We start from the raw sequence: 27371 nt of genomic DNA on the forward strand, positions 1-27371 counted from the left end.
GTGACTTTCACTTTTGCAGTAATGCAATATACTTCTTTTCCCTATTTCTCCCACTAATTACAATTAAAAACCCTGAACGCATTTAAAACAAATCTATGAAAGCTCTAGAAGGTGCGGAGAAGAAGGTAGACTGGCTAGGAACTTCAGGACCCAAGGAACAACACACTGATGAGATCCCTGGGCTTTTTTTCTGCTGCGTATATACCAGACCTAGAAGTGAAAAAGTCAGAAACTAAGAAACATCAATAAGCACAGACTAAAAAGCCCCAACAGAAGTCTGCTCTTTCTAGCTAAAGAATCAGGAAAGGGTCAACCTAGCAAGATGGGAAATTTATAGAAAATAGCTGCTCTTCCCCAGCCAAACACAACAGAAAAGGCTGTACCCTACCCCACCCTTGCCCGCAAAGGAGTTCAGCTCCCATGCTCACAGTATCCGTGGAGAAGACACGGGGGACCCGCATGCCCACCGCAGCCCAGCAGTCATGAAGCTCCTTTCCTCTTACCCGCTGCGGTGCTTACCAGAGGATGCCTAGTGAAGTCAGGACTTCTGCCACCAAGCAGAGATAATGAGGACACCTCCACTCCAGCCACCTACCCTATGGTGTCAGTTGAAGCTCCGGAGAGAGCATTAGAAAGGCACTGAGGATTGTGGCTCCTGGCCAAAATCTTATTGTGGTTTTTCAGACCTGATCACGGGAAATTATAAATGCTCTACCTGGGGCAGGCGTCAGTAGGGAAACCTGCCCTCCCCCACACCATGGCTCAGTGGGTTGAAGCCTCTGCCTTCAGCTCAGGTCATGATCCCAGGGTCCTGAGATTGAGTCCTGCATCGTGCTCTCTGCTCAGCAGGGAACCTGCTTCTCTTCCTCCGCCTCTCTGCCTACTTATGATCTGTCTGTCAAATAAATAAATAAAATCTTAAAAAAAAAAAAAACAGCAAGAGATATTGTACATGTACTACTCTGATGCAGTGTACTGAAATTAAAGGAGGCTGTGTCTGTCTGTATGGAGTATATGGGAATAAAGAATATGAGGGATCTCTGTACTTTTAAAGATTTACGTATTTATTTTAGAGAGAGAGAAAGAGAGAGAGCACAAGCAGGGGGAGGGGCAAAGTGATAGAAGACTGAGCATGGCGCCAACCTGGAGCACCATCTCAGGACTGTGAGATCAGGACCTGAGCCAAAATCAAGAGTCAGATGCTTAACCAACTGAGACACTAGGCGCTCTGAGATCTCTATACACTTTGCTCAGTTTTGCTGTGAACCTAAAACTGCTTTTAAAAATCAAGGGTATTTTTTTTTTTAAGATTTTATTTATTTATTTGACAGAGAGATCACAATCAGGCAGAGACAGGCAGAGAGAGAGAGGGGGAAGCAGGATCCCTCCTGAGCAGAGAGCCCAATGCGGGTCTCTATCCCAGGACGCTGGGATCATGACCTGAACGGAAGGCAGCGGCTTAACACACTGAGCCACCCAGGTGCCCAAAAATAAAGTGTATTTTAAAAGTGAAAGAAAAATGCCACCTTACTTATAAAGGTAAACAATTTGAATGAGAATGGATTCCTCAGTGTTGGGGGATACATAATGTCAGAAGGTAGTGGAATAACATTTTTTCATGCTGGAAAAAAAAAAAAAAAAAAAAGAACTGTTGATCCAGAATTCTATATCCAATGAAAATACCCTCTAAAAATAAAAGGAAAGTCAGATATTTTCAGATGAAGAAAACCAGAATTCATTGCCAGCAGAATGACCCAAAGAATGGTTTGAAGAAATTCTCTGAAAAGAAAAAAAAAAAAAAAACAATTAAAAAGTATTCTTGTAATATCAGGAAGAAAGAAAGAAAACATGTAAGTCAATACAACAGATTTTCCTTCTCTTGGGTTTTCTGCATTATGTTTAAAGTTTGAAGCAAAAATTATAACATTGTCTAATGTTTCTAAATAGGGAGAGTAAAGGGATATAAAGTCTAGTAAGGTTTCTGTACCTCAATCAAGTATCGGTAAACTGTGATAAGTTCTGTGGTGCCTGGGTGGCTCAGTCAGCTGAGCCGTTGGTTCTTGACTTCAGCTCAGGTCATGATATTAGGGTCATGAGATTAAACCCAGGCTGTGCCTGGGCTATGCCTTCTGTGCAATCTGAGTTTCTCTCCCTCTACCTCTCCCCTGGCTTATGCATGCACGCAAGTGCTCTCTCTTTCTAAAATAAATAAATCTACAAAGGAAAGGAGGGAGGGAGAGAAGAAGGAAGGAAGGAAGATAAACTAGGAAATCTCATGCATGTGCTCTCAAAAAAACAAAACTTACGGACTGAGAGACTGATATTCCACAAGTGCTTGATTTATAGAAAACTGATAATATTGGAGTGTTCTTATAAGTCAGGGAGTTGGTGAAGGTTACCTCATATTAACCTTTGGAAATTTTTGCTTATGGTTTCCAGAGACATGAGCAAGACACGACCCAGGTCGAGTTGATCTCACAAAATAAGCTGGATTAAGCTTTATTTGTATGACTGGACTGGTTTTGTCAACTTGGGGAATTTTCAAATCTGATCTCCATTTGTTTTTTATTTTCACAGAGTCTCACTGAACTCTCTAATCTTTATATTCCTTACTCACATCAAACTACCCCCTCCATGGGCTTACCTGTATCTTAATACAGTTTGTGTGTTCCAAATTACAAATTACAAGTTCTGTTATTCCCAAATAAACTCATCTTTTTGACAGTTTTGAGCTTTCCTTGGTTTACTTCTTTTTAGGTCAACAAGGGAATATCATTACAGACCCTGAAGACATCAGAAAGGTATTAGGGATTACTAGAACAGATTATACACAAAAATTCAAAACCTTAGATAAAATGCACCAATTAAAAAAAAAAAAACTACCATAACTCTGCCAGTTTGAAATGGATCACTAGAATATCCTTATAACCATTAAGGAAATTAAATTCATAATTCTCAATGCTCTCAAAAAAAAAAAAAAAAATCTCCAGACCAGATGGCTTCACTGGAGAATTCTATCAAACATTTGAGAATCATCACAAATTCTAGGGTGGCTCAGTAGGTTAAGCGGCTGCCTTTGGCTCAGGTCATGATCCTAGGGTCTTGGAATCAAGACCTGCATTGGGCTCCTTGCTCAGTGAAGAGCCTGTTCTCCCTCTGCCTGCTGCTCTCCCTGCTTATGCTCTCTCTCTCAAGTAAATAAATTTAAAAAAAAAAAACTTTACAAAAAAAAAATAATAAATAGTAACGTTAATTCTGCATAACCTCTTCCAGAAAAAAAGCAGAGCAAGGAACATTTTCCAACTCATTTTATAAAGCTAGTATTACCCTGATACCAAAACCAGCCACACACAGTACAAAAAAAGAAGAAAGAAAACTATAAACCCATATTTTCAGACCACATATGTAACAAAGCACTAGTATCTAAAACATAAAAATAACTCTCAGAACTCACCAGTAAAAAAAAATAAACAATCCAATTAGAAAATTGGCAAAAGATATGAAGAGACATTTTACTGTGGCAATAAGCACATGAAAAGATGTTCAACATGATTAGCATCAGAGCATTGCAATTAAAATCACAGTGAGGTATCACTCCATACCTATCAGAAGGGCTGCAATAAAAATCGTGACACTAAACGTTAGCAAGAATGTGGAGATACGGGATCACTCACTGACTGCTGGTAGAAACATACAATGGTACAGCCACTCTGGAAAGCAGATTGGCAGTTTCTTAAAAAGCTAAACTTGCAATTACTACACAACCCAGCAATTGCACTCCTAGGCATTTATCCCAGAGAAATGAAGACTATGTTCACACAAAACCCTATACATGAATGTTTATAACAGCTTTATTCCTAATTGCCCCAAACTAGAAACAATCCAAATACCTATCACTGGGTAAATGATTTAAAAAAACAAAAACAAAAAACAAAACTGTAGTGTATCTGTATGGAATGGTATTCTGGAATAAAAACACGTGGACTTTGAGACATGCCACCATTTGGATAAGTCACCAGATAATAATACTTTGGGGGTGGGGGGGAAGCCAATTCAAAAGGTTACATACTGATTCCATTTATATAACATTCTTGAAATGATAAAATTATAGAGATGGAAAGCAGATTAATAGTTATCAGAAGTTTAAAGCAGAGATAGAGTGTAGGAGGGAAGTAGATGTGGCTATAAAAGGCAACATGAAGGATTCTAGTGGTGATAAAAGTGTTCTGTATCTTGACTGCAGCTATGTCAATCTCTTGGTTGTGATGTGTACTATAGTTTTGCATGATACCACCTTGAGAGGAAATTGGGTAAAATGTAAGCAAGATTTATTATTCCTTACAACTTCATGTCAATCTACAATTACCCCAAATTAAAAATTTTAAACATTTTAATTTTTTTTTTAAATACAAGGGAAAAGACCACAATTCTCAGTCACTTGACATGACAAGAAAATACGTGGAAAACGTGGAGAGTAGATGGCAGTTCGTTCAGGTCATGGACCATGATACCCGGCTTTTCTCAAAATATGGTTGTTTCACACTGTATTTCATAAGATATATTAACTCCCTAGCATCCAATGTTTTAATGATCCACAGGGATTTGGTTTCCCTTATCAAATTTTGCAATTCCAATGCAAATTAAATTTAAATGGATCCAACTGGGAGTTGCTAAACCCCATAAAAGCAATTACAGTCATAAAGAGATGCTGTAAAATTGATATTAGAACTACTCAACCCACAACCTCCTCCCAGCCTTCCATCTGCTTCACACATACAAACAAAGCTTTCCTTTTATGCATGTGCTGGGAGTGTATTCCAGGTAACCGTAGGTAGGCTGCATTAAGGTATTGATTTAAAATTCTCCTTCATGGGCGCCTGGGTGGCTCAGTGGGTTAGGCCGCTGCCTTCGGCTCAGGTCATGATCTCAGGGTCCTGGGATCGAGTCCTGCATGGGGCTCTCTGCTCAGCAGGGAGCCTGCTTCTCTCTCTCTCTCTCTCTCTCTGCCTGCTTCTCCATCTACTTGTGATCTCTGTCAAAAAAATAAATAAAATCTTAAAAAAAAATAAAAAATAAAATAAAAAATAAAATTCTCCTTCATTAAGTATAAGTCAAGAGCAGACCATCACCTTGACTTTCTGTGTGACTACAGCATGAAACAGCTCATGAAACCCACATGCTGTGTTTTTGCATCTTTCATAGTTCTGGACACTGTCCTTTTGTATTCAGATGACGAGCCCAAAGCTCCTAAGAGTTACCTAAAAAGACCAACACTTGGGAATTTATAGGGTTTTCTTTTTTATTGCATTTACTTCTTTTCCCTTTTTCCCCCCAAGATAGTAAATACAATGGCTATTGCTCTACCACAAACTTGTATTTTTTTTTTCCCTAACCTAGGTGTAGAAAACTAAAACTGTAAGCAGAAAAAGATTATAGGAAAGAAAACAGACTATTTCTGATCTACCTTCACAATGTGAAGTGCCTCAACACAGATTCTCAACTGTTTAATGTGCTAATCTGAAATGTTTGGGAAACAAACAGGCAGAACAAGAAAACAGTTCATAGTCATTTGCCAGTCAAATCAGTTCCCTTCAATTTTACACTCTCTAATCCTTTTCCTAGCAGCTCAGAGGGTTTTTTTTAGTTACTGAATTATTATAAATTTGTTTTTCTCTTTGTGGATAGCTTGGTTAAAATAAGATTATGAAAAGGGACACTGTCTTCTTGTGACTGGATTATGGAGAACGGTTAGCAATAATCAAATTACCTAAATGTTAAAAATACTCTTGCTCCCTCAAAATTCTGCTCCCATCTAAAATCAATATGAGATATAATGAGTAGATAAAATTTATATCAATCAGTTCCAATAAATGACAGCCTACACTAGAGACCTGTTTTCTTCATGTTATTGATTTGAAAAGCTATAACATGGACCTAATTATCTCTATATCTCTAGTACTTAACAGGATAGCACAATAAATATTAGCATGATCATTTCTAACTCCATATGTAATTGCAGCCATATGACAGAACAGAAACTATAGCATTTAGATTATGTATTTTTTTATAACAAAGCGAGTCATTAAAAAAATAAAAGTTATTTATATGACTTTTCCCCGTACTTAGACGAACATTCCAGTTGCACAAGGTGTTTTTTTTTTGGAACCAAATTCCACTATGAATAACACCTCAAAATAAAAATAAAATGTTTTCACAATAAAGCAGGTCCTCCACCCACCTTCTTCCCCAGTAAAATGCAGCTTGTCTTCTAGTTTTCATCCTCCTCCTTAAGTAAATCTGCTTTTAGTTTTGTGGCTTGGATATGAAGTATTTGTCTACAGGGCTGGACAAACAAATGAATAGGGGCATAATCCTTTTAAATAAGCAGAAGATTCCAGCACAGCCTGAACAACAACTTCTAGATGCCCGATCCTGTGACCCAAAACTATCTATAAATTGCTGCGCCTATTCATTCCCTCACAGTCAAGGGAATATCCTCAAATATGAATAAGTGGTAGAAAAATCAGTCTCTGATGTTTCAGCTCTTACAAGATAAATTTTTTCTTGAGAAGCTGTGACTAAGAGAATTTTTAATCCAAGAAAATTATAGCAAGGTCTTGACTTCAGCAAAGGTCGAGGAAAGCAAAGTCAAGGTGTGACTTTAACGACTCTGGGCAATGTTGGTTTAAGTCACTAACTAGCCATTGGGAACCTACTCTTCATCAGGCACTAGATGAGGCCTCGGAAGCAGGCAGTCAGCAAGACAGGCATGGTCCCAACAGCACAGAGCCTGTAGTCCAATCAAAGCCAATTATCAAGCAAGTATCACAAGTGGGAACAGTGTGGGCGCCTGGGTGGCTTAGTCACTGGGCGTCTGCCTTTGGCTCTGGTCATGATCCTGTGGTCCTGGGATCAAGCCCAGCGCTGGGCTCCTTGCTCAGCCCGAAGCTTGTTTCTCCCTCTGCCTGTTCCCCACCCTCTGCTTGCGCTCTCTCTCACTGTCAAATAAATAAAATCTTAAAAAAAAAAAAAAAGTGAGAACAGTGAACAAAAATGTAGCAGTAAAAATGTACTATTGTATAAGCTATTGGATAAAATAAGTTTCACTTTTTTCATTTTGGTCCTATACAAACTGAGATGTCATATTTTTACTTCCTCAATCATAAGAATATTTTATCCTCGCTATTTTGGGCAGTTCCTTAATGGGACAGATGAAAGTAAGAGACTCAAAAATCATTTATAAATGAAGAAGTCTGAAGACAGTGATCCCGGAAGCTTACTCAACTGCTAAACAATGCTGCCAGAGACCCACGCTCCTCGTATCATGCTGCTCTTACCCTGAGCCTGTTATCTTTCACCTTCATGCCTATGGCCTCATGATTGGGAGATGATTGCTGCCCTCTGGCCATCATGCATTCGTTCAGGGAACTAAAGAAGGAATAAGAAGAAACTGACATCATGCCTGACCTCTTTTATCAGGAAAGCCAAATTTTTCCAGAAATGACTACAACTGACTTCCTCTTACATTTTATTGAACAGAGTGAAGTCGCATGATGAGCTCTTTTGCCTTCTGGTTCCTGAGTAGGTTTGGACAAGTAAGAGATGTGAGCAAAGGGGCATTTGGGTGGCTCCGTGGGTTAGACTTCTGCCTTCAGCTGGGGTCATGATCTCCCGTGAGATTGAGCCCCGCATCGGGCTCTCTGCTCAGCGGGAAGCCTGCTTCTTCCTCTCTCTCTGCCTGCCTCTCTGCCTACTTGTGATCTCTCTGTGTCAAATAAATAAACACAATCTTTTAAAAAGAGAGAGAGAGAGATGTGAGCCAAGATTGGAGGGTAAGAGTTGAGAGAGGTCAGGGAATTCCTTTCCTGTTCCTCCCCTTGTCCTGTGTCAGCACCGCACCGCCAGATCCTCCCAGAGCTGCAGCTCCCACGAGGCACACTCCTCCAAGGCTCCAGATCTCTCCTGGCTCTGGCAACAGTGCTTCACCTTTTGCCTTTTCAGGCCACAGAGTGGTAACTGCCTGTCCCTGTAGCTGATATCTGGATGCCTTACTGATACGACTTTAACCCCGCCCACATCTCTGTAAATGGACTGGTCATTAAAATATTTTTAGTTGGGGCTCCTGGGTGGCTCAGTTGTTGAAGCATCTGCCTTTGGCTCAGATCATGATCCCAGAGTCCCGGGATTGAGCCCCGTGCTGGGCTTCTTGCTCTGTGGGGAGCCTGCTTCTCCCTCTACCTACTTGTGCTTACTCTCTCTCTCTCTCACTCTCTGACAAATAAATAAATAAAATCTTAAAAAAAAAAAAAAAGAAGAAGAAGAAGACAACGAAGAAAGAAGGAAAAACACAGATGCAGCTTCTAACTGAATCAGTAAAGAGCATGAGTTTTGAAGTCATATAAACATGCATTGGAATCATAGCTCTACCACTTTCTAGTTGTAGAACTTTGGGGCAAGGTACTTAGCTTGCATGAGCTTTGTTTTCCTATTCCATAAAATGCAAGTTTTGACTCCATAAATGTGACGTTTTACATTCATAATTATTATGATAATAAATAACTTTGGATTATATATATATATATATATATATATATATATATGTTTTTTGCCTTTCATTAAGAAACTGCTTTCTGTATACTTCTGCATTAATGCTGATAGTTTATCAAACAACTCCCAGGAGGAAGAAATCTCTAAAGTCACCGCACAGTTCCCATGGTTTCTGACCATTCACAAGATCCTGATAGCTGACATTGACATAGGTTTACCACGTGTCAGGTGTCAGGAAGTAAATTTTTAATGTTTCTAACAGTTAGGGATTTCTGGAAAATTTTTTTACTAGGACTTAGGTTAAAGGACAAGCCTTGAAATCTAAAAGATTATTGAATAGATAACAGACAATTCCTCTCCCCAGAGATACGTGTTTGTACTTCTAAGGACAGATGACACCCCAAGCCATAGAGATATTCCACGGATTGTAAACCTAAAAACACTTGTCTTATCTACGCTAGCAGACATTTATTTACATTCCAGAGAGTTAAAACCCAGGATCCTTCCCCCTTCTTTTTCCAAGGAGAGTTTGTTTACAGTAAGAAAGAAAAGTATCTCAGCCATCCCTCTCTTATAGTCGTTCCAGATTCATATTTTGGGGGTTCCTGTCCTAAGTACAACATACACCACCAGGTATAGGCCTGTCCATTAGTTCTCATTGCATCATACCACAAGGCGGAAGACCTGAAGGGAAAGGCAATAAATAAGGTTCTTTTTGTAAAAAGATAATAATCTGTCCCTACCCCAGCAACTTCATGTCTATTTTTGGGATAATGCAAATAAATAGAATTACTAAACATTTCTCACCAGGCATCCTCTCAAAGGTTTTACATAAATTAACTCACTTATTCCTCATTACAATACTATAAGTCAGGTTCTCCTATTTTTCCAATGTTAATGTGGGACACTGAGGCACAGAGATACTAAGTAACTTGTCCAATGCCTCCCAACTAGTAAATAGCAGAGGCAGGATTTGAACCCAAAAAAGACAGCCCCAGAAGATGTGCTCTAAAATGCCATGCCACACAACCTCGAACCAACACTCCCTCTCACTTCATGATTCACACTGAACCAGTATTCGTTGTGTCTCACAACTAGAAAGCTCTTACTCATTCATATCTAATTATTTTCTTTCCCAGCGAAAAAGAATTTTATAAAGATATTGTTCATCTGCCTCACCTTTTGTGGGTCTCAAAAGTATACAAGTAGCTATTTGATGCTTAATATAAAATATTAATTTTATAATTAATTCTCCTCTCAAAATAATTCTGCCATTGCCTCTTTGTTTTGTTTTGTTTTAAATAATCTCTACCCCCAATGTGGGGCTGGAACTCCCGACCTCAAGATGGAGAGAGCCACATGCTCCATGGATTGAGCCAACCAGGCACCCCCATGCCAAACCTCCTCTGAATGGACTACATGTAGGCCATAAGTATACATGTGTTAACAGCTCTAGGCTAAACGGATAGTCTCCTATCCATTTGAAAGTCTCCTTTTCAGTCACGTTAAGATAAAATTGTCTCTGGTGTTTGAATAGTCTTAAGTATTTTTCTGTACCAAGGTTTATATTTCCCCAGTCAGCTACTCCTGCAGAGAAGCCTCTGTGTATCCATCTGTGGGACTAGCAGGAAACAAGTCAACTGAAGAGAGTTTAATATAGCATTGACACAAAGGGACAGGCAGTGCTAAGAGAAACCCACAAAGGCTGGTGAAGCTCCCCGGTACCGGAGCTATCAGGAGCCATTACCACCCCTTACTCTATAGGGTTAGAGGGAGCTACTCAAAACCAGAGGAAGGAGCTATTCAGACCTACTTCTTTTTATTGCTCTTCACTTTATTGTGCTTCACAGAAATTGTGAGGGGGGTTTTTTGTTTGTTTTTTTGTTTGTTTTTACCACTTGAAGTTTTGTGGCAACCCCGCTTGGAACAAGTCTATTGGCCCCGTGGGGTGCCATTTTTCCATCGCCATTTGCTCACCTCACATCTCTGTGACATATTTTGTTAATTCTCACAAGATTTCAAAGTTATTCATTATTATGCTATTTGTAATGGTGACCTGTGATCTGTGATTATGACTCTCAGAGCTAACATTTTTTTAGCAATAAAGGATTTTTTTCATTAAGGTCTAGACCTTGCTTTTTTAGACATAATGCCATTGGACACTTCAGGGACTACAGTATAGTGTCAACATAACTTTATAGGTGCTAGGAAACAAAAAAGTTCATTTGACACTATACATTTGACAATATACTTATATTGCAGTGGTCGGGAACCAAACCCACAGCATCTCTGAAGAACGCCTATAGTTGTAACAGAGGGCTGCCCTCAGGAATTGTGACCTTTAGCAGAGGGACAAAACCAATCGGTGGTAATCTGGCATAAAGAAGATGGAAAAATAAATACTCCCAACCCATTTCCTTCTCATTTTCAGATCTCCCTGATGTTTCCAGTCTGCCAGACCAAACCTGAAACCAGAGAGTGAGGCACCCTTTGGTGTGGTCCATAAAAGTCAGCCTCCCAGGGCATAAAACAGAGTGAAGAAGAAGGGAAGGCTGATATAGAGAAAGAAACAAGAACTATCAAGCACATTCTGGGATAAAAGAGCTTCCACTCTGTTCTTTGCCAAGGAAATTTTCTCCTTAAAAAAGCAGTTTCTCATTCATTAGCTACTTGTGTTAAAGGGCAAAATATACACAATCAAGAGCTTCTCTGTAATCAGCAGCAACAGCAAAGTTATCATGTGCCTTGAGTCATTTATGAAGGACAGAAAGCTCTGATCGACCATGGAGAGACCAGCTGAGTCAAGACATTGGCTGTGTGGGTGGAGATCCCAGAAGATAAGTGTGGCATCAATGGAAGATGTCCGGAGGCCAACCAAGATGGAACAATTAAATCAGATTTGTAGAGAAACTGGACTCTGTTCCAGATAACCCTTATTCAGCCAAGGAGAAGATTCAATTACGACTGAAGGGTAGATAGAGAAAATCGAAGTTTACTGAGCACCAATTGTGTCAGGTTTTCTGTGTGTTCTTTCATTTGAAAACACCAATTTTGAGACGTCCATTTAAAAGCTGGCTGGTTATTGCCCTATTTTTAGCATACCTGATGAAGTCTTATGAATTCTCACGGTGATAAGTGAATAAAATAATAAGGACTGAATGAACGGGTGTCTCATCTTCTACATTCCCCATCCTATGCACCCACAAGGTCTATTTCTTATCCAAAGAACAGCAATTCTTTTGAAATTGAATTTGAAGTCAGATCATGTTATTTTTCAGCTTGAAATTCTCTAATGCTTTCCCATTTCATTTACAATGATATTCCAACCTTGCCAAATTATCAAAGTCTTATCAGAATTTTCCAGACCATGTATGGTGCCCATTAATGGGTTATGAAATCAGTTTCCCCAGAAAAACACAAATAGGCCACCCTTTATTGTTTTCAAATTCAAATGTTACATATCCAGAGAGAACTTTCCTCGCCACCTCTCTATATAAAGTAGCCCCACCAATATCTTCCCTCTCTTTCTCCTTACTCTACTGTATTTTCTCCAAGGCTCATATTATCAAATGAAATATTATATATTTGTTTGTCTGTTTCATCATCTCTTCACTAGAATGTAAACTATATGAGAACAAGGACTTCATTGTGTTCACCACAGTACCCCCATAGAATAATAAGGGTTCCAAAAAATTGTCGATGAATGTATTGGATACATGAATGGATGGGTGGAGGAAAGAATGAGGTAAAGAGATGGTCTTGAAAAAAATAATTTTCAAAGAAGACCCTGGAGCTAACAGAGGACCCATTTTCCTTCTCAAAGAACTGGCTTGCCTCTCACCACCCCCTGCTGTACAGCTCCGTTCCCCACCCCAAACACACATGCATATACACACGCCTCTCTCACTGCTGCCTTCAGGACTCCACCTGCTGCTGACAAGATCAGGACAGATTGTTTGCCAGGTGAGGCTCCAGCCAGGTGGTAGCAGGGAAAAGAGAGTGGAGTGAGTATCTGCCTCGACCTCCCCAGACTAAGGGCTAAAGGGATGCTGAAAAGCAGAACTGTCTGCAGACCTTAGTATCCTAATCACAAGCTATAACCCAGGGGCGCCTTCAACTCTTACAATTATTGGCTCAGTGGGTTAAAGCCTCTGCCTTCGGCTCAGGTCATGATCCCAGGGTCCTGGGATTGGCTCTCTGCTCGGCAAGGAGCCTGCTTCCTCCTCTTTCTCTGCCTGCCTCTCTGCCTTCTTGTGATTTCTGTCTGTCAAATAAACAAATAAATCTTTAAAAAAAAAAAAAAAGCTATAACCCACTAAAAGCTTCTCTGTGATCAGCAAGAACCCCCAGTTTTCTCCGATCCTTGGCACCAACCTTCAACTCTTACAATTATTGGACTCTTATCTCACCCTACCTTGTTCAAAAATCCAGCTTTATTCCAAACATTTTCACTTCAGAAATCCAGTTAATTACACTGATTAAGCATGTGGCAATTTTTAATAACACGTCAACCAGAAAACAATTACATGGTATATTCAATTTGTTGCAAGCCTTAAGAGACAGAGAAGAAAAAAAGTTTATTTTTTTATAAAAGTTTACCTATAAACCCTTTATTAATTTTTTAAATTACTGTTTAAATTCTAGTTAGTTAACATATATCGTAATTTTGGTTTCAGGAGTAAAATTTAGTGATTTATTTTATACACACACACACATATGTACGTGTGTGTATATATATGTGTGTGTGTGTGTGTATATATATATATATATATATACATATATATATAATGTTTATTATTTCTTAAAACTACCATACAGCATTGGTTATTAACAAGACAGTACATCAAAACCAATTGTTTTCAAAATAAATGAACTGGTCCATTCCATTTGCAAGTATGCTAGCCCTTGTAACCAAAGACCCTCTACCCCTAGGTTTTGCTAGCCCTTCACACCAGACTGGCCTTCTTGGGACCCTGTCTGCTCTTAAAAGGAAGGAAAGCAATGACTACCATTCTCCAAATAGAAAGCTGAGAATTAACATGGAAAAGCAGAAGGATTGGCCCAGAGCATGCTGATTGGGATTGGAGACCAATCAACTCCACAGAGTTCCGGAGAATAAGAAGACATTCTTAGAAAAAGCCAGGACTCATTCATTCAACAAATATTTACTTGCCAAATATTAGTGGCCTGACACACGCCATTCACAGCTCTAAGCCCTGGGGATAAAAGGTCAAGAAAGATGGACAAGATATCTGCCTTCATAAAACTTATATTCTAGTGGAAAGATAAGGTAAATAAATAAGCCACGAATAATACGGAATCCTATTAGACAGTAATAAACTCCTGCAAAAAACAAAATGAAGCACCTGAGAATTGGTGTGGGTAAGTTGGGAGGTACCTCATCCAAATAGGTCATGGAAAGCTTGTTGGACTAGTGACACCTCACTAGTGATGAAAAGGGATGCAAAGATCAGAAAAGAAATCTCCTGGAAACAGGAACAGCAGGTAGAAAGTCTCTGAAGTAGAAACAAGCTTGGAGTGTTTGAGACAAATGAAAACGAGGATGGCTAGAGCCTGGTGAAGAAAATATCAGAGAAGTAGCAAACTTCAGATCAAATGTACATTCAGTCCAACACATGTTTTAGCATTGTCATGAAACAAAGAAAATGCCAACATGATTCTAAAAGGGAGGATCTATGAGGTAAAAAAATTAATAATCATCAAGGGAAAAGATCTCAATTGATGCTGATAAAAAAAACTGGGAAAAAGTAGATGATTAAATAAGAAATAAGGGGGAGTAACTTTCATTAAAACATATTACAAATAACATCAATAAATTTAAATCTATGAGAATTGTATGGTAATGCAGGATCACATAGAACCACACTAAAGGAGGAATTTCAGATCAGTGCTGGAAAGTTAGGTTATGGATTGATAAACTGTGTTCAAATAACTGGGTCACCACTGGGAGAAAAATATAAGTTAAACCAAAATAAACTCTAAATAGGTTAATGAAATTATAAAAATACCAAAACACAGAAGCATTTTTGTAAGTGTGAAGTGCTACTCCAAATGTGATATGAAACTCAGAAACCATAAAAGAAAAAATGGCCATATCCACTATATTTAAAGATTCTGAATAAGAGAACTGCAAACAAAGGCCAATAAAAGACTGGAGAAAACACTGCAATTCGTAACATGAGCAACTACTTCCCTTAATATATAACCAATGAGAAAAGATCAACAGTCCGAATGGACAAAATAGAGCCTAGAACAGTTTTCTCAGAAAATAGCTCTTTAAAATATAAAATGATATCCACCCTCTTAAAAAGAGAAAAGAAGGGTCACCTGGGTGGCTCAGTGGGTTAAAGCCTCTGCCTTCGGCCTTCGGTTCAGGTCATGATACCAGGGTTCTGGGATGGAGCCCCCCCCCCCCAACAGGCTCTCGGCTCAGCAGGGAGCCTGCTTCCTCCTCTCTGCCTGCCTCTCTGCCTACCTGTGATCTCTGTCGAATAAATAAATAAAATCTTAAGGAAAAAAAAAAAAGACAGAGAGAGAGAGAAAAGAAGTGAAAACTGCACCTTTTTTTAAACCATCAGATTATCAAAAATCTAAAAATTTGATTACTCCCTATGGCCGTGCCTGAGATCTACCTCCCACTAGATGGGGAGATTCTGGTTCTGCCTTGCTCTGCCTGCCCCAAAGTGCACAATGCTTAATAGGACCACAGTATGTATTTCTTGAACCGACACTAATGAAGAAAAGGCGTTCAAAAGCATTGTTTGAGTATAGAAGCTCTGGCAGAAATTGAAAATGATTAATGGAGTTAACTGTTTGGGGACATTCCAGAAATCTTAAAAGTGTTTTTCTCTTAGAAGACTTAGAACTATAACTAACGGTCTCTCCAGATCTAGTCTCTCCCTACTCTAGTCTCTTTCCACACTACCATGAGAATTGCCTTTTAAAATCTCAGAGATTGGGTCACCTGGATGCCTCAGTCAGTTAAGCCTCTCTGCCTTCAGCTCAGGTCACAATCCCAGGGTCCTGGGATCAAGCCCCACATCATGCTCCTTGCTCAGCAAGAAGCCTGCTTTTCCCTCTCCCTCTGCAGGCTACTCCCCCTGCTTGTGCACTCTCTTTCTCTCTCTCTGTCAAATAAATACCTAAATAAATAAGATCTTTAATTAAGTAACTAACTAAATAAATAAATAAAACCTCAGAGACTATTAGGCCTATGTTATCTTGAGGAATATTTGATATTATTTAAATATTGTGAATTTATAGGTATGTAATTGAATAGAAACTATTTTTGTTTTAATTTCATGCATAAATGATAAAATTCAAACTCTGAGACAGGAGGTCATTTTATATTCTGGTTCCAAACCTTTTCAGTCTTATCCTTCATCATACCCTTTGGACTGTTCTTGTCCTCCACCAGTTTTTCCCAGCTCCAACCACCCAGGCAACTCTCTGTTCTCCAGATTGAATATGCATTTCCATATCTCTGATCCTTTAGAATTCTCTCTTAGTGGGAAGGCTTTCCCTTTGAGCTCCAGCCCACTGGACCATTTGTCAAAAAAAAAACCTCTGCTTTTTGTTGATGTTGAATCTTCCATCCCCACACATGTGGTCCAAGACCCTGGTCAGAATGCATTACCCTTCCCTTTGTGCTTTTATAGCCCTTTATTTATAACTCTGTCTTCACTTCAAAATCCTCTGGCTGCCTTCTTGTTCATTGAGATTACTTTTCATTTATTCAACATTTTACTCACTCATTCAAAAAAGACTTATTGAGTGCTACTATATTCCAGGTGCTGGTATGTGGCAGTTCAAACAAAAAACAAAGTCCTCTCAGTTCTCATGGAGCTTGGACTCTAATCATGAGTAAGTTTTGAGTTCCTAGAGTGTCAGCATCATTTTCCCCACACCAAATATCAGGTCCTTCCTGTGTAGACCAAGTACCAAACTCTGTGCCTGCTGTTCCCCCTTTCCCACAGGTAACTGTTGCTCTGCAGTTAACAAAGCCTTGTTAACTGAAACATGACAGATAAAAGGTAGAAATTGTCTAACTCTTTGAAAGAATCAAATAGTGAATACCCCTGTCTTAGCAATAGCAGTTAACTCACACACAATAGCAGTCACCTGGGTTTTTGTTTTGTTTTGTTTTGTTTTTTATCACGTAGGAATAATGGTTTATTTCATCATCAGGATACTATAGCCTCTTTGCTGCATATCAGGTATCGTCTGAGGGTTTTCCATATTCACACATTTAAGTGTCTCAAAAACTCCAAGAAATACTGTTATCTCTTTTTATTAGAAATGGAAACTGAAAAAGGCTGGTTAAGTCACCTGCCCAAAATCACATAGATGTTAAGGGTTGGGGCTGGCCTTGGAACTCAGGCAGCCTGGCGGCTAAGCCTGTGTCCTCATCTGCTGCTTCTTAAGGACCCAGAGAGTGTACATCTTTTGTTAAAATCTGAGAGCCTGAATGATAGCCTAAAATGATTTATAGATGGTCACGAGTGCAGGAAGACTGATACATTAGTGGTTATCATTTGTATTAGGCCCGTTTATTTGTAGGAAAGAGAAATTTTTTTCCCCCATTTATCTGGAAGAGTGGATGGTCATATAAGTTCAAACATATGTGGAAATCCCAAAACAGCAGGAACTACTCAGAATCAATGTCCTAGGGTCGGAATCAGAAAGATTCCTCATATTCTCTATGGGTCTGAGGAACAGGACTTCACAAATGTTCTTTACTCTACTATTCCACTGCTATCCTACCTGCTCCTGTGTGTCCTTTTCTCTTTCTGTTTTCAACTGGTTTTCTGCATCCGTCTCAGTTAAAATTCTGGGAAGGATCTGATTGACGCAGCTCAAAACTGAGAGAACCTTTTGTCCCAGGCCCACTCCTGAAAGCCTGGCAGGCTGTGGATGGCTGCCGTCCGGCCAACTCCTTCACCAGTCACCCCAAGGCAGGTTGGAGGAAGGGAGCAGACTCCAAAACCCTTGAGCTAGAGCAAACCCTGGGCATAGGTAGCCTCCCTGGGAAACTGCTGTGTGCATGGCCGATCTCTTTTTATGTCATGTTACATATAAGAATTAAGAACATGTGATTACTTCTAATATAAGGATAGATGTAGAGAATTATGTTTTAATAAAATGCTTAATGTTTGTGGAAGTTGTATAAACTCTCACCTGAAGTATCGCAGTTGCCTGCCTATCTTGCTCTTCTCTCTACCCTAAACCCCTTATTATCTATTCACACAGCAGCCAGAAGGATCCTTCTAAACTCTGTCATATCATCTCAAAACCCACCATGGCTCCTCAGGTCTCTCCAAGTAAAAGTAAGAGTTCCTGAAAATGGACTAAAATTGCACATGGTGGGCATGCCCCCTCCCATCTCACTGACTACATTTTCTCCCTCTTTCTCTGCTCACGAAACTGGTTTTTTCACTGTTTCTGCAATACACCAAGCACACTCCTATTGACCTTTCCATCAGCCTGGAATACTATTCCCAGACAGCCCTCACCTCCACCAGTCTTTGTGTAAAGCACCATTTGGGCAAGACCTTAGCTTGGCCACCCTAATTAAAACAACAATCATCACCCATGCCTCCAGCCTCCCTAGCTCCCTCTACCCTGCTCTACTTTTCTTCCCCATAATATTTAACGGCTTATGACACACTTCAACATTCACTAATTCGTTATTCTTATTATCCATCTCTTTTTGGTAGAATATAAGTTCTGCAAGGTCAGGGATTTTGTTTCTTTTGTCCACTAATATTTTTCTCATAAGAATAGTACCTAGCACTTAGAGTATGCAACCAATAAAATGTTTGTTGGTTGTATGAATAAAATTGCCATTAATTATGATGTAAGGTGTAATCCATCCTATTTTCTATACCTGAGAGTTTTGATGTATTTCGAACATCACCATGAGCTTTTCAGGTAATAGAGGGTTTTAAATTAATGTAGGTTGGGGATTTTATTTGATGTAAGAAAATTTCAGTATAGGTGGCTCCTTCAGCTCAGGTCATGATCTCGGGGTCTGGGAATCGAGCCCCGCATTGGGCTCCTTGCTCAGCAGGGAGCCTGATTCTCCCTCATCCTGCATCTCTCCTCCTTGTGCTATCTCTCTCTACAAGTAAATAAAATCTTTTTTTAAAAAAAAGAAAAAGAAAAAAGAAAATTTCAGTATAGCTGGAGAAAGAGAAGTCCAATAAGAATCACTTTTCTATTTAATAGTAGTTAGCGATACAGATTTGTTTGTTCATCTTTGGAAATCTTTTTAAAATATTATAGACTCTGTTGTCATTGTGTCTACAGAGAGCAGCCTCTCCTTTTTCATAAATAGTTGTGGAATGGAGTATCTGCTCAGTGAGAGGGCTGGCGTGTCTCTACCACAAATAAAGTGCTAACTTTTTTGACATCTGTTGGGACCACTCAGATGCTTTTTATGTTTATAGGCAGGTTCTCAGCTCCAGGTTTGGTTTGGGGTTGCCAGAAGTCTGACTACTAAAGAAGCAGTGTCACTACAGAGTTTAAAGAGTAGTCTACAAAACAGATTATCTAGGGGCGCCTGGGTGGCACAGTCAGTTGAGCAACAACTCTCGGTTTTGGCTCAGGTCATGATCTCAGGAGCCTGGGATAGAGCCCCACATTGGATTCCACACTTGGAGTGGGGTCTGCTTAAGATTCTCTCTCTCTCTCTGCCTCTTCCACTCATGCTGTCTCTCTCTCTAAAATAGTCTTTTAAAAAAAATAGAACATCTAGTTTTGCTACCTTAGTGTGGCTCTATATTCTTAAGATTCATTTGGGATATTAAGAATTTGAGACATATAGATGAACATTCTTGGTAAAACCTCAGGGTTACTATTACTTTGGAAACTAAAAATACTACAAAATAATACTTTTCCTTTCAAAACCCTTTATTTATGTCTCTGACCTTTGTGCGGTCTTAATGGAACACCTTTTTTTTATTTAGTTTGGAAATGCTGACTTCAAGTATTAAAATGCTATAAGGCATATTACCAATAGCCAAGTGATGGATAATATTTATCCCTAACTCAAAGTAAGAAATCCAACTAAGTTCCCTAGTAGAATTTAGATGCCATCCTACAAAAAAAAACTGAAAAAGCCTAATGAGCTATGCCCATTGAAAATTTTTGGCAGCAAAGGTCATCTGATTCTTATATTTTCCCCCAAAGGTATGTATTTTTCATTAAAATACTATTTTGTATAGCTGTACCTCATAATATCATAATATATCATCACAGAATGAGGTGCTCTTAAATTGAGAACAAAACAATCTCTGCTTCAAGTTATAAAGTACTTGGCAAATTTTCAGGATAAAAGGCACTGTGCAAATGTAGAACATTACTATCTCACTATGCTATTTCACAATGTCCTAACTACTTTTTTGTTGTATTAAGAAAAAAAATAAATAAAATTTAGAAAAGAAACACAAGTATAAAGAGGAGATTTGGACACCCTAAATTCCTTTATCAAAGAATCAGTAATTTGGATTTGTTTGAAAAACTAAAAACTAGCAAATACCTAAATCTCCCATGACTTCACTTTACATTCTGAGTGTTCTATGGAAGACTAAATATAATTATGCTTGAGTCAAAAAACAACTTCCTGAGGTATTTCAAGCTAAATCTGTGGAAAGTTAACAACTTTGCTTCAGTTACATACAGAACCCTTATTTCCATCTTCACCTTTGCCCCAAGTACCTATACAACAACAGTTACAAAATTTTAAGTGGATAAACCCACAGGGACAGCTGCAAACTGGATACCCAAAGTAAGACAAGTGGGAAGGGAGAAAATAGAGGGATAAAAAGAGGGAGAGATGGGGAAGAACCATCAGTATAACAGCGAATAGAAATCCCAAGACTAAAGTTGTTCGAATTTCCCAAAGAGCAACCAAGTCAAAATGGGATCAAGGAGACAAAAGAAAAGGTATCATCCAGGCAAAAAAGAATATATGATATGTGAGCTACTCAGAAGAGATATACTTTTAAGTTCATAGCAAGAATTTGGGATTGAATCCTAGTAAGCAACAGAAACAAAACACTAACTCGGAACAGTACCACCTCCAGGAAATACAAGAAGTTGAACAAGAGGTGTAAGCATAGTACACTATGTGGCTTAACCACAAATAATAGTCATATAATAATCTAAACACAGATTATTTATTGAGCTAAAAAAAAAAAGCAATACTACATTTTTGAGGGCTATGACACATGAAGAAGCATGTATCTGAATGTGTGTGTGAAAGAGAGAACAAAATTCTCATCTTCTTTAGTAGAAAAGCCATAGGTGATGTCTAAAAATAAAAAATAAAAACCTTAAGAAGCATGTTATCTGCAAACATGAAGGGAAATACAGAAATAAGCAGCTAAAGTATTTGAAAGTGATTGTTTCAGGAAAGCAAAAACCAAAAGTGAAAAAAAAAAAAAAAAGGGACGGAGGACTGCCTTTTCTGTATGAGTTTGGTAATACCGTTTGAAAAAGTATTCAGTGGGGCACCTGGACGGCTCAGTGGGTTAAAGCCTCTGCCTTCAGCTCAGGTCGTGATCTCAGGGTCCTGGGATCGAGCCCCGCATCAAGCCCCGCATCAAGCCCCTGACTGAGCCCCACATCAGGCGCTCTGCTCAGTAGGGAGCCTGCTTCCCTCTCTCTCTCTGTCTGCCCCTCTGCCTACTTATGATCCCTCCGTCAAATAAATTTTTTTTAAAGTATTCATTAATTGAAATAAATTGAAAATTTTTTTTAAAAAGCTAAGTGAAAAGCACAACATACAATGAAATACATATGCATGGATTTTATGCATGTACTGAAATGATGATATGATTTTTAGTACATTGATAACTTTTATTACATTGATTGATTTTCACATTTTAAGCTAAACTTGAATTCCTGGGATAAGCCCATTTGGTGATAATGTCTTATGTTTTAAATATCACTGAATTCAATTTCTAAGACTTTGTCAAGTATTTTTGTATTGCTTCTATGTTTGTGAGTGATAGTGTTTAGGTTTTTTTAAATGTCTTTATTAAAGTAATGCTGCATCATAAAATAAGTTGAAAACTCATCCTAAATGAGTTTTATTTTCTGGGAGAGCTTGTGTAGAATTGGTATTGCTCCATCCTTAAATCAACTAATTAGTAGAATTCACCAGTGAAGCAGCCTGATCCTGGGGTTTCCTTCAGAGCAGTTTTCCACTGTAACTTCTATAGTTTGTAACAGATATAAAACTGGGGCACCTGGATGGCTCAGTGGGTTAAGCCTCTTCCTTTGGCTCAGGTCATGGTCTCAGGGTCCTGGGTTTGATCCCCACATTGGGCTCTCTGCTCAGCGGGGAGTCTGCTTCCCTCCCCCTCTGCCTGCCTCTCTGCCTACTTGTGATCTCTGTCTGTCAAATAAATAAATAAAATCTTTAAAAAAATAGATATAGAATGATTGTGTTTCCTATTTCTTCTTACATGAACTTTGGTAGTTTCTGATTTCAAGAGAATTGGCCTAGCTCATCTAACTTTCTAAATTTATTAGCATAAAATTAGTCATTATATTTCTTTATTAGTCTTTTTAAAGTATCCGTAATCTCTTATTTCATTCCTAATATTGGTACATAATCTTTTCTCTCTCTCCTTTGCTTTTTTCTCCCCCTCTGTCAGTCTGGCTGCCCATTTATCAGTTTTATTGACCTTTGTAAACAAGTGTTACATTCCATTGACTTTTCTTTGTATTTTTCTGCTTTCTATTACACTAATACCTTCATTTTATTATTTCCTTATGCTTACTTTGGGCTTAATTTGATTTCTTTCTTCTTTTTTTTTTTTTCTTTGAGTTTCTTAAGATTGAAGCTTCTATCAATTTGAGATCTGTCTCATTTATAACATAAGAATTTTATGCTGAAATTTTCTGACCAAGTACTGTTTAGATTGCACCCACAAATCCTGATGTGTAATAGTTTCATTTAATTCAGTCTGAATTATTTTGTAAACTCAACTGTGATACTTATTTGACCCATGTTTTATTTAGAGTACGTTGTTTAATTCTCAAATATTTCAAGAATTTCCATATATTTCTGTTATTAATTTCCATTTTAATTTCTTTATAGCCAGAGAACATAATTTGTACTATTTTATCTCAATCCAGTTAAATTAATTAAGATCTGTGTTATGGCCTAGAATATCGTCTGTCTTGGTGAATGTTATACCTGTACTTCGAAAAAAGTATGTATTCTGCTGCTGATGCATGGCATTTTCCATAAATAATGAATAGGTCAAATTGGTTGACTATGTTGTTGAAGTCTTTTATATCTTACCTGATTTTCTGTCTATTTGTTCGATTAATACTAAGAGAGAAGGTTAAAATCTCCAATTAGGATTGTGAATTTCTATATTTCTCATTTCTGTTCTATCAATGTTTTGTGTCAAGTATTTTAAAGCTCTGTTTTGTTTTTTAAAGATTTTATTTCTTTATTTGCAGACAGAGATCACAATTAGGCAGAGAGGCAGACAGAGAGAGAGAGGGAGGCAGACTCCCCGCCGAGCAGAGAGCCGGATGTGGTCCATACCAGGAACCCTGAGACCACAACCTGAGCCGAAGGCAGTGGCTCAACCCACTGAGCCACCCAGGCGCCCCTAAAGCTCTGTTTTTATTTAGGTGCATATACATTTAGAGTTGTTAGGTCTTCTTAATGATTTAACCCCTTTATCACATAATAGCTTTCTTTGTCCCTGGTAATATTCTTTATCGTAACATCTGGTTTACCTGTTCTTAAATAACCACCCCAGCTTTCTTTCTTTTTTTACTTTGTTTTGTTTTGTGTTTGCTTGTATACTGTTTTCGATCCTTTTATTTTTAATCAACATATGTCATTATATTTAATATCCAAAACAACTCTATGAACTAGGTACTATTGTCATTCTCATGTGAGAAAATTAAGATAGAGCATTCAACACTATCCTGCACCACCTCTCCTCCACTCAGCCTGTTTCCAAAGCACCTAGCTGTCTTCCCTCATGTGACTTCTCAGATATGTTTACATTTTGATATAAATAAAATATGCACGTGTACTTTCTCTTACCATCATCATGGAACCCAGTAAGGTTATTACCATTTGCACAAGGAAAATAAAAACATGGTTTAAAACATTTTTATTTCCCTGAATTGGTTCTGAGCAAAAATAAATAAATAAATAATAAAAATGATAAGTTTTCCTTACTGCAACTAATTTCTATTTCACTTAACTAATAATTTGTTTATTGATAGATAATAAATCTAGGGCCCAGATCTAAACTAGAATTTTTTACAGTTATTTTATTTGAGGAACTAAACCAAAGCATCTGCACTATTAGCACCATGTGGATCTCAGTTATTAGTTTCAGTCTCAGAAGAGAGCAACACCACAGAGTACTGTGAGTACGTGCCTCCCTCCCCACCAGCTCAGCGCAACCTTCTCATCCTGCAGCAACGCCTTGGAACTTGGCCTCCAGTGGGTCACCCCACTTCGCCTCTGCTCCTAAGAAACTGAAAATATGACGATCAGCTGAAGAACAGGGTTTGGAAACTGAAACACAGAAGCTCATTTATCAAGCAGAGAAGGGAAGAAAAGGTTACTTTGCCAAGAGGTCAGGCTTTAGCGTATTGCTGTCCAGTCAGATTTAACTAACACCTTTATATGCAGACCCTATGCTAGGCACTAGGTTGGGAAACTTTACCTCATAGTAGTAAAATATCAAGCTGCCATTCTCACAATTCCTTCTATAGAGGCCATTACTTAATTTTATTAAGTGACCACCTATAATCGCATTGGAAATAAATGCCAGTGCCTACAATCTCTAAATTTCTTCACTTCAACTTCTACAACTATGACAGTGCTGTTATATTTCCACACCTTCTTTCAGAACAAAAGGTGAACAGCAATTCTCCTTAGTGTTTTAGGAAGAGCCCTGAGCTGGGAGCATGAAGATCTTGCTCCTAGAGCCAGCTGAGGTTGGGTGGAGGACTCTGTGAAAGTCACTTCCACATTCTTGGTCTCATTTTTAACACCTGTGACATTAAAAAATTAGACTGGGTGTTCACCAGGGACCTAAGAGTCTAAATATCCTTCAGAAAAGAATGTACTTTGGAAACAACCAACCAGGTATATGTTTTTTTGTTTTTTTGAAGTGTTAATGATTGATAGGTTGAGACACTGAAATCAGTAAAACACGAATCAAATATTTACACATACCTCCCATGCAGTGTATTTTCCATTATGGGAAAGTATTGGGCAATGGAAAATTTCTCAAATACTTTTACTGGAAGAGACTAATTAGGCTTGGGTTTTTGGTTACTATTACATAAAGTTCGTACTAGAGCAATAATGATATGGGAAGCCCTCTGTTTTTTCAGACTAAAATATCACATTGAGAATTATTTAGTAAGTTGCTCTCAGACTAAGAGGTTGATGATTTGCCTAAGAATAGAGTGCTTTAGTTATACAAGACAGCGATTTTTACCTTTTAAAAAAATCTCTTGTTGTTAATATTGTTAATGATTGCAATTCAAAGTATCAACAATGTTCTGGTGAATTATAGGCACCATTTGCTAACTTGACCTAAAATGGAGGTCTGATATCAGGGTTTACATTTTTAACGCAGCCACTGCCTAATGAGACCATAAAACGTGGAATCACTTCAATTCTCTCAAAAGATGGAAAAAATACCATTCAACCAAGTACCCCAATTCCATCTGTGGACAGGTAGAGGCCATATTAATTATTCCCCATGAGTTAACGAAAGCTTTGAAAAACACCCAAGCTGCCCCAAAGTTTAGTTTGTTACAAATTGATGATCTTGCTCTTCCAAATTGGAAATTTGATATTTACGTTTTCAACCTGTTCAGGATGAATTCCATATGTATATTATGCATTTTTGAGGTAGATCTTCCTTTATTTGTCCTAAATTAACTTTTTTGAAGCTTTAATGATTACCTAATAATGCTGGGATTGAAGGATTTGATGACTGAGTCCACACTCTCCCCATCCACACCCTTTATTGTGCAACTTTTATTCTATCACCTTCTGGGCCTTTTCCACACCAGTCTCCAGTCTTTTAAATCTGCTTCTATCTGGAAGTTTTCCATTCTCTAATTTTCATTACCTTTTACCACTGACCTTTATTTATTTATAGTTCTATTGTCTTCCTTGAATTCGTTGCCTAAAACACACCGTGTTTTTTTGAGTAAAAGAAAACTATGCTTTCTTTTATCATGATAATAACTTTCCTAATAATATCCAATATTTCACTTGTATTAAAATAACACATTGAGTGATTAAATGAAAATATACCCTTGAATTTGAATTGACATCTTAGAATCCTTTACCTTGAAATCACACTTTCTATTTTTCTATTATTCGTTACTGGATGCTGACCATCACCTTTGCCTGTACTGAATATTATTTGTCACTTTCTTGTCCATTTCTATTAGTAGGAGAAATTTCCTTAGTTCCTTCCCTTCCACTATTACTTAAGTGGAAACTCTGTTTCCCAGAACACACCAGCCCAAGGGGAAAAAATAATCACAATGGTAATCAGGCATCAAGATTTTTCTGGTTCTGTCCTAGCATGCTCTGTGGAAAACTGAGCCAACCACCCAAAAAATTAAGAATGTGTGCTTCTGGGGCGCCTGGGTGGCTCAGTGGTTTGGGCTGCTGCCTTCGGCTCGGGTCATGATCTCAGGGTCCTGGGATCGAGCCCCGCATCGGGCTCTCTGCTCCGCAGGAAGCCTGCTTCCCTCTCTCTCTCTCTCTCTCTGCCTGCCTCTCTGCCTACTTGTGATCTCTGTCTGTCAAATAAATAAATAAAATCTAAAAAAAAAAAAAAAAAAAAAGAATGTGTGCTTCTGAAAATACTATTTGCTGTACTCTTCCACTATAGCTTCCTGATGTGATGTCTCCCGTAGCCCTTGACATCCAGTGCAGTAGCCAGAATGTTTACTGAAGAGATCTCTATTGTTTCACACAAAACCATGCACACTGCTGCAGCCACTGAAGTCTACACCTGGGAATGAGGGGGCCACGTGTGCCCTGAGAGAGCTTTAACTTCCGTAGCGACCAGCACCACTGCCGTGGCCATCATGAACTGTAGATAGCTCTGCTCTTTTGATTTCCACTTTTTCTCCATTCGTACTCCCTTATCCTGAGATTTAGACCTGAATTCAAGGAGCCTAAACTTTCATTTTAACCTTTATGACCACCCCCTCAATAGGCGGTGTCACTAGTTTTACACATGAAAAAAAGGCATCAAGAAATTAATTACCCCTTGACATACTTGACAAGAGATAGAACCTGGAATTAGGGGCGCCTGGATGGCTCAGTCGTTAATGGTCTGTCTTCGGCTCAGGTCTTGATCCAGGGTCCTGGGATTGAGCCCCATATAGGGCTATCTGTTCAGCAGGAAGCCTGCTTCTCCCTCTTCCACTCCCCCTGTTTGTGTGGCATTTCTTGTTATGTCTCCCTCTGACAAATAAATAAATAAAATCTTTTAAAAAAACAAAAACACAATTAAATCTGATCTCCCGACCCAGAACCCTGAAGTGAATTTGCAGACTTTTCTACTTTCTAGTTAGCTGTATTCCAAACATGCTCTTTCCTAAACATCATATTATACTGCTTCAATGTCAGGAGATCCTGGTGGCTTTACATCACTTCTTTCTAAGACGTGCCCTGACGTGATCAAACCTGAAGCAAACACATTCTAGCTCCAACTCCAATTCTTACGTGTAAAAATCAAGGGAGTTTGAGCTGTGGAGATAGAGGGAGT

The 27371-nt window shown here is 38.6% G+C and overlaps 1 long non-coding RNA gene across 1 annotated transcript; it reads right to left on the reverse strand.

Moving 5' to 3' along the window:
* Positions 1 to 1308: 1308 nt before the first annotated feature.
* On the reverse strand, positions 1309 to 27064 carry LOC131833217 (uncharacterized). Its single transcript, XR_009354357.1, has 3 exons — positions 26880 to 27064; positions 2645 to 2784; positions 1309 to 1779 (listed from the first exon to the last, which is right to left on the reverse strand). It is a non-coding gene; the product is annotated as an uncharacterized LOC131833217 (long non-coding RNA).
* Positions 27065 to 27371: the final 307 nt, after the last annotated feature.

The sequence above is a fragment of the Mustela lutreola genome, chromosome 6, assembly GCF_030435805.1.
Source record: "Mustela lutreola isolate mMusLut2 chromosome 6, mMusLut2.pri, whole genome shotgun sequence".
NCBI classification, from domain to species: domain Eukaryota; kingdom Metazoa; phylum Chordata; class Mammalia; order Carnivora; family Mustelidae; genus Mustela; species Mustela lutreola.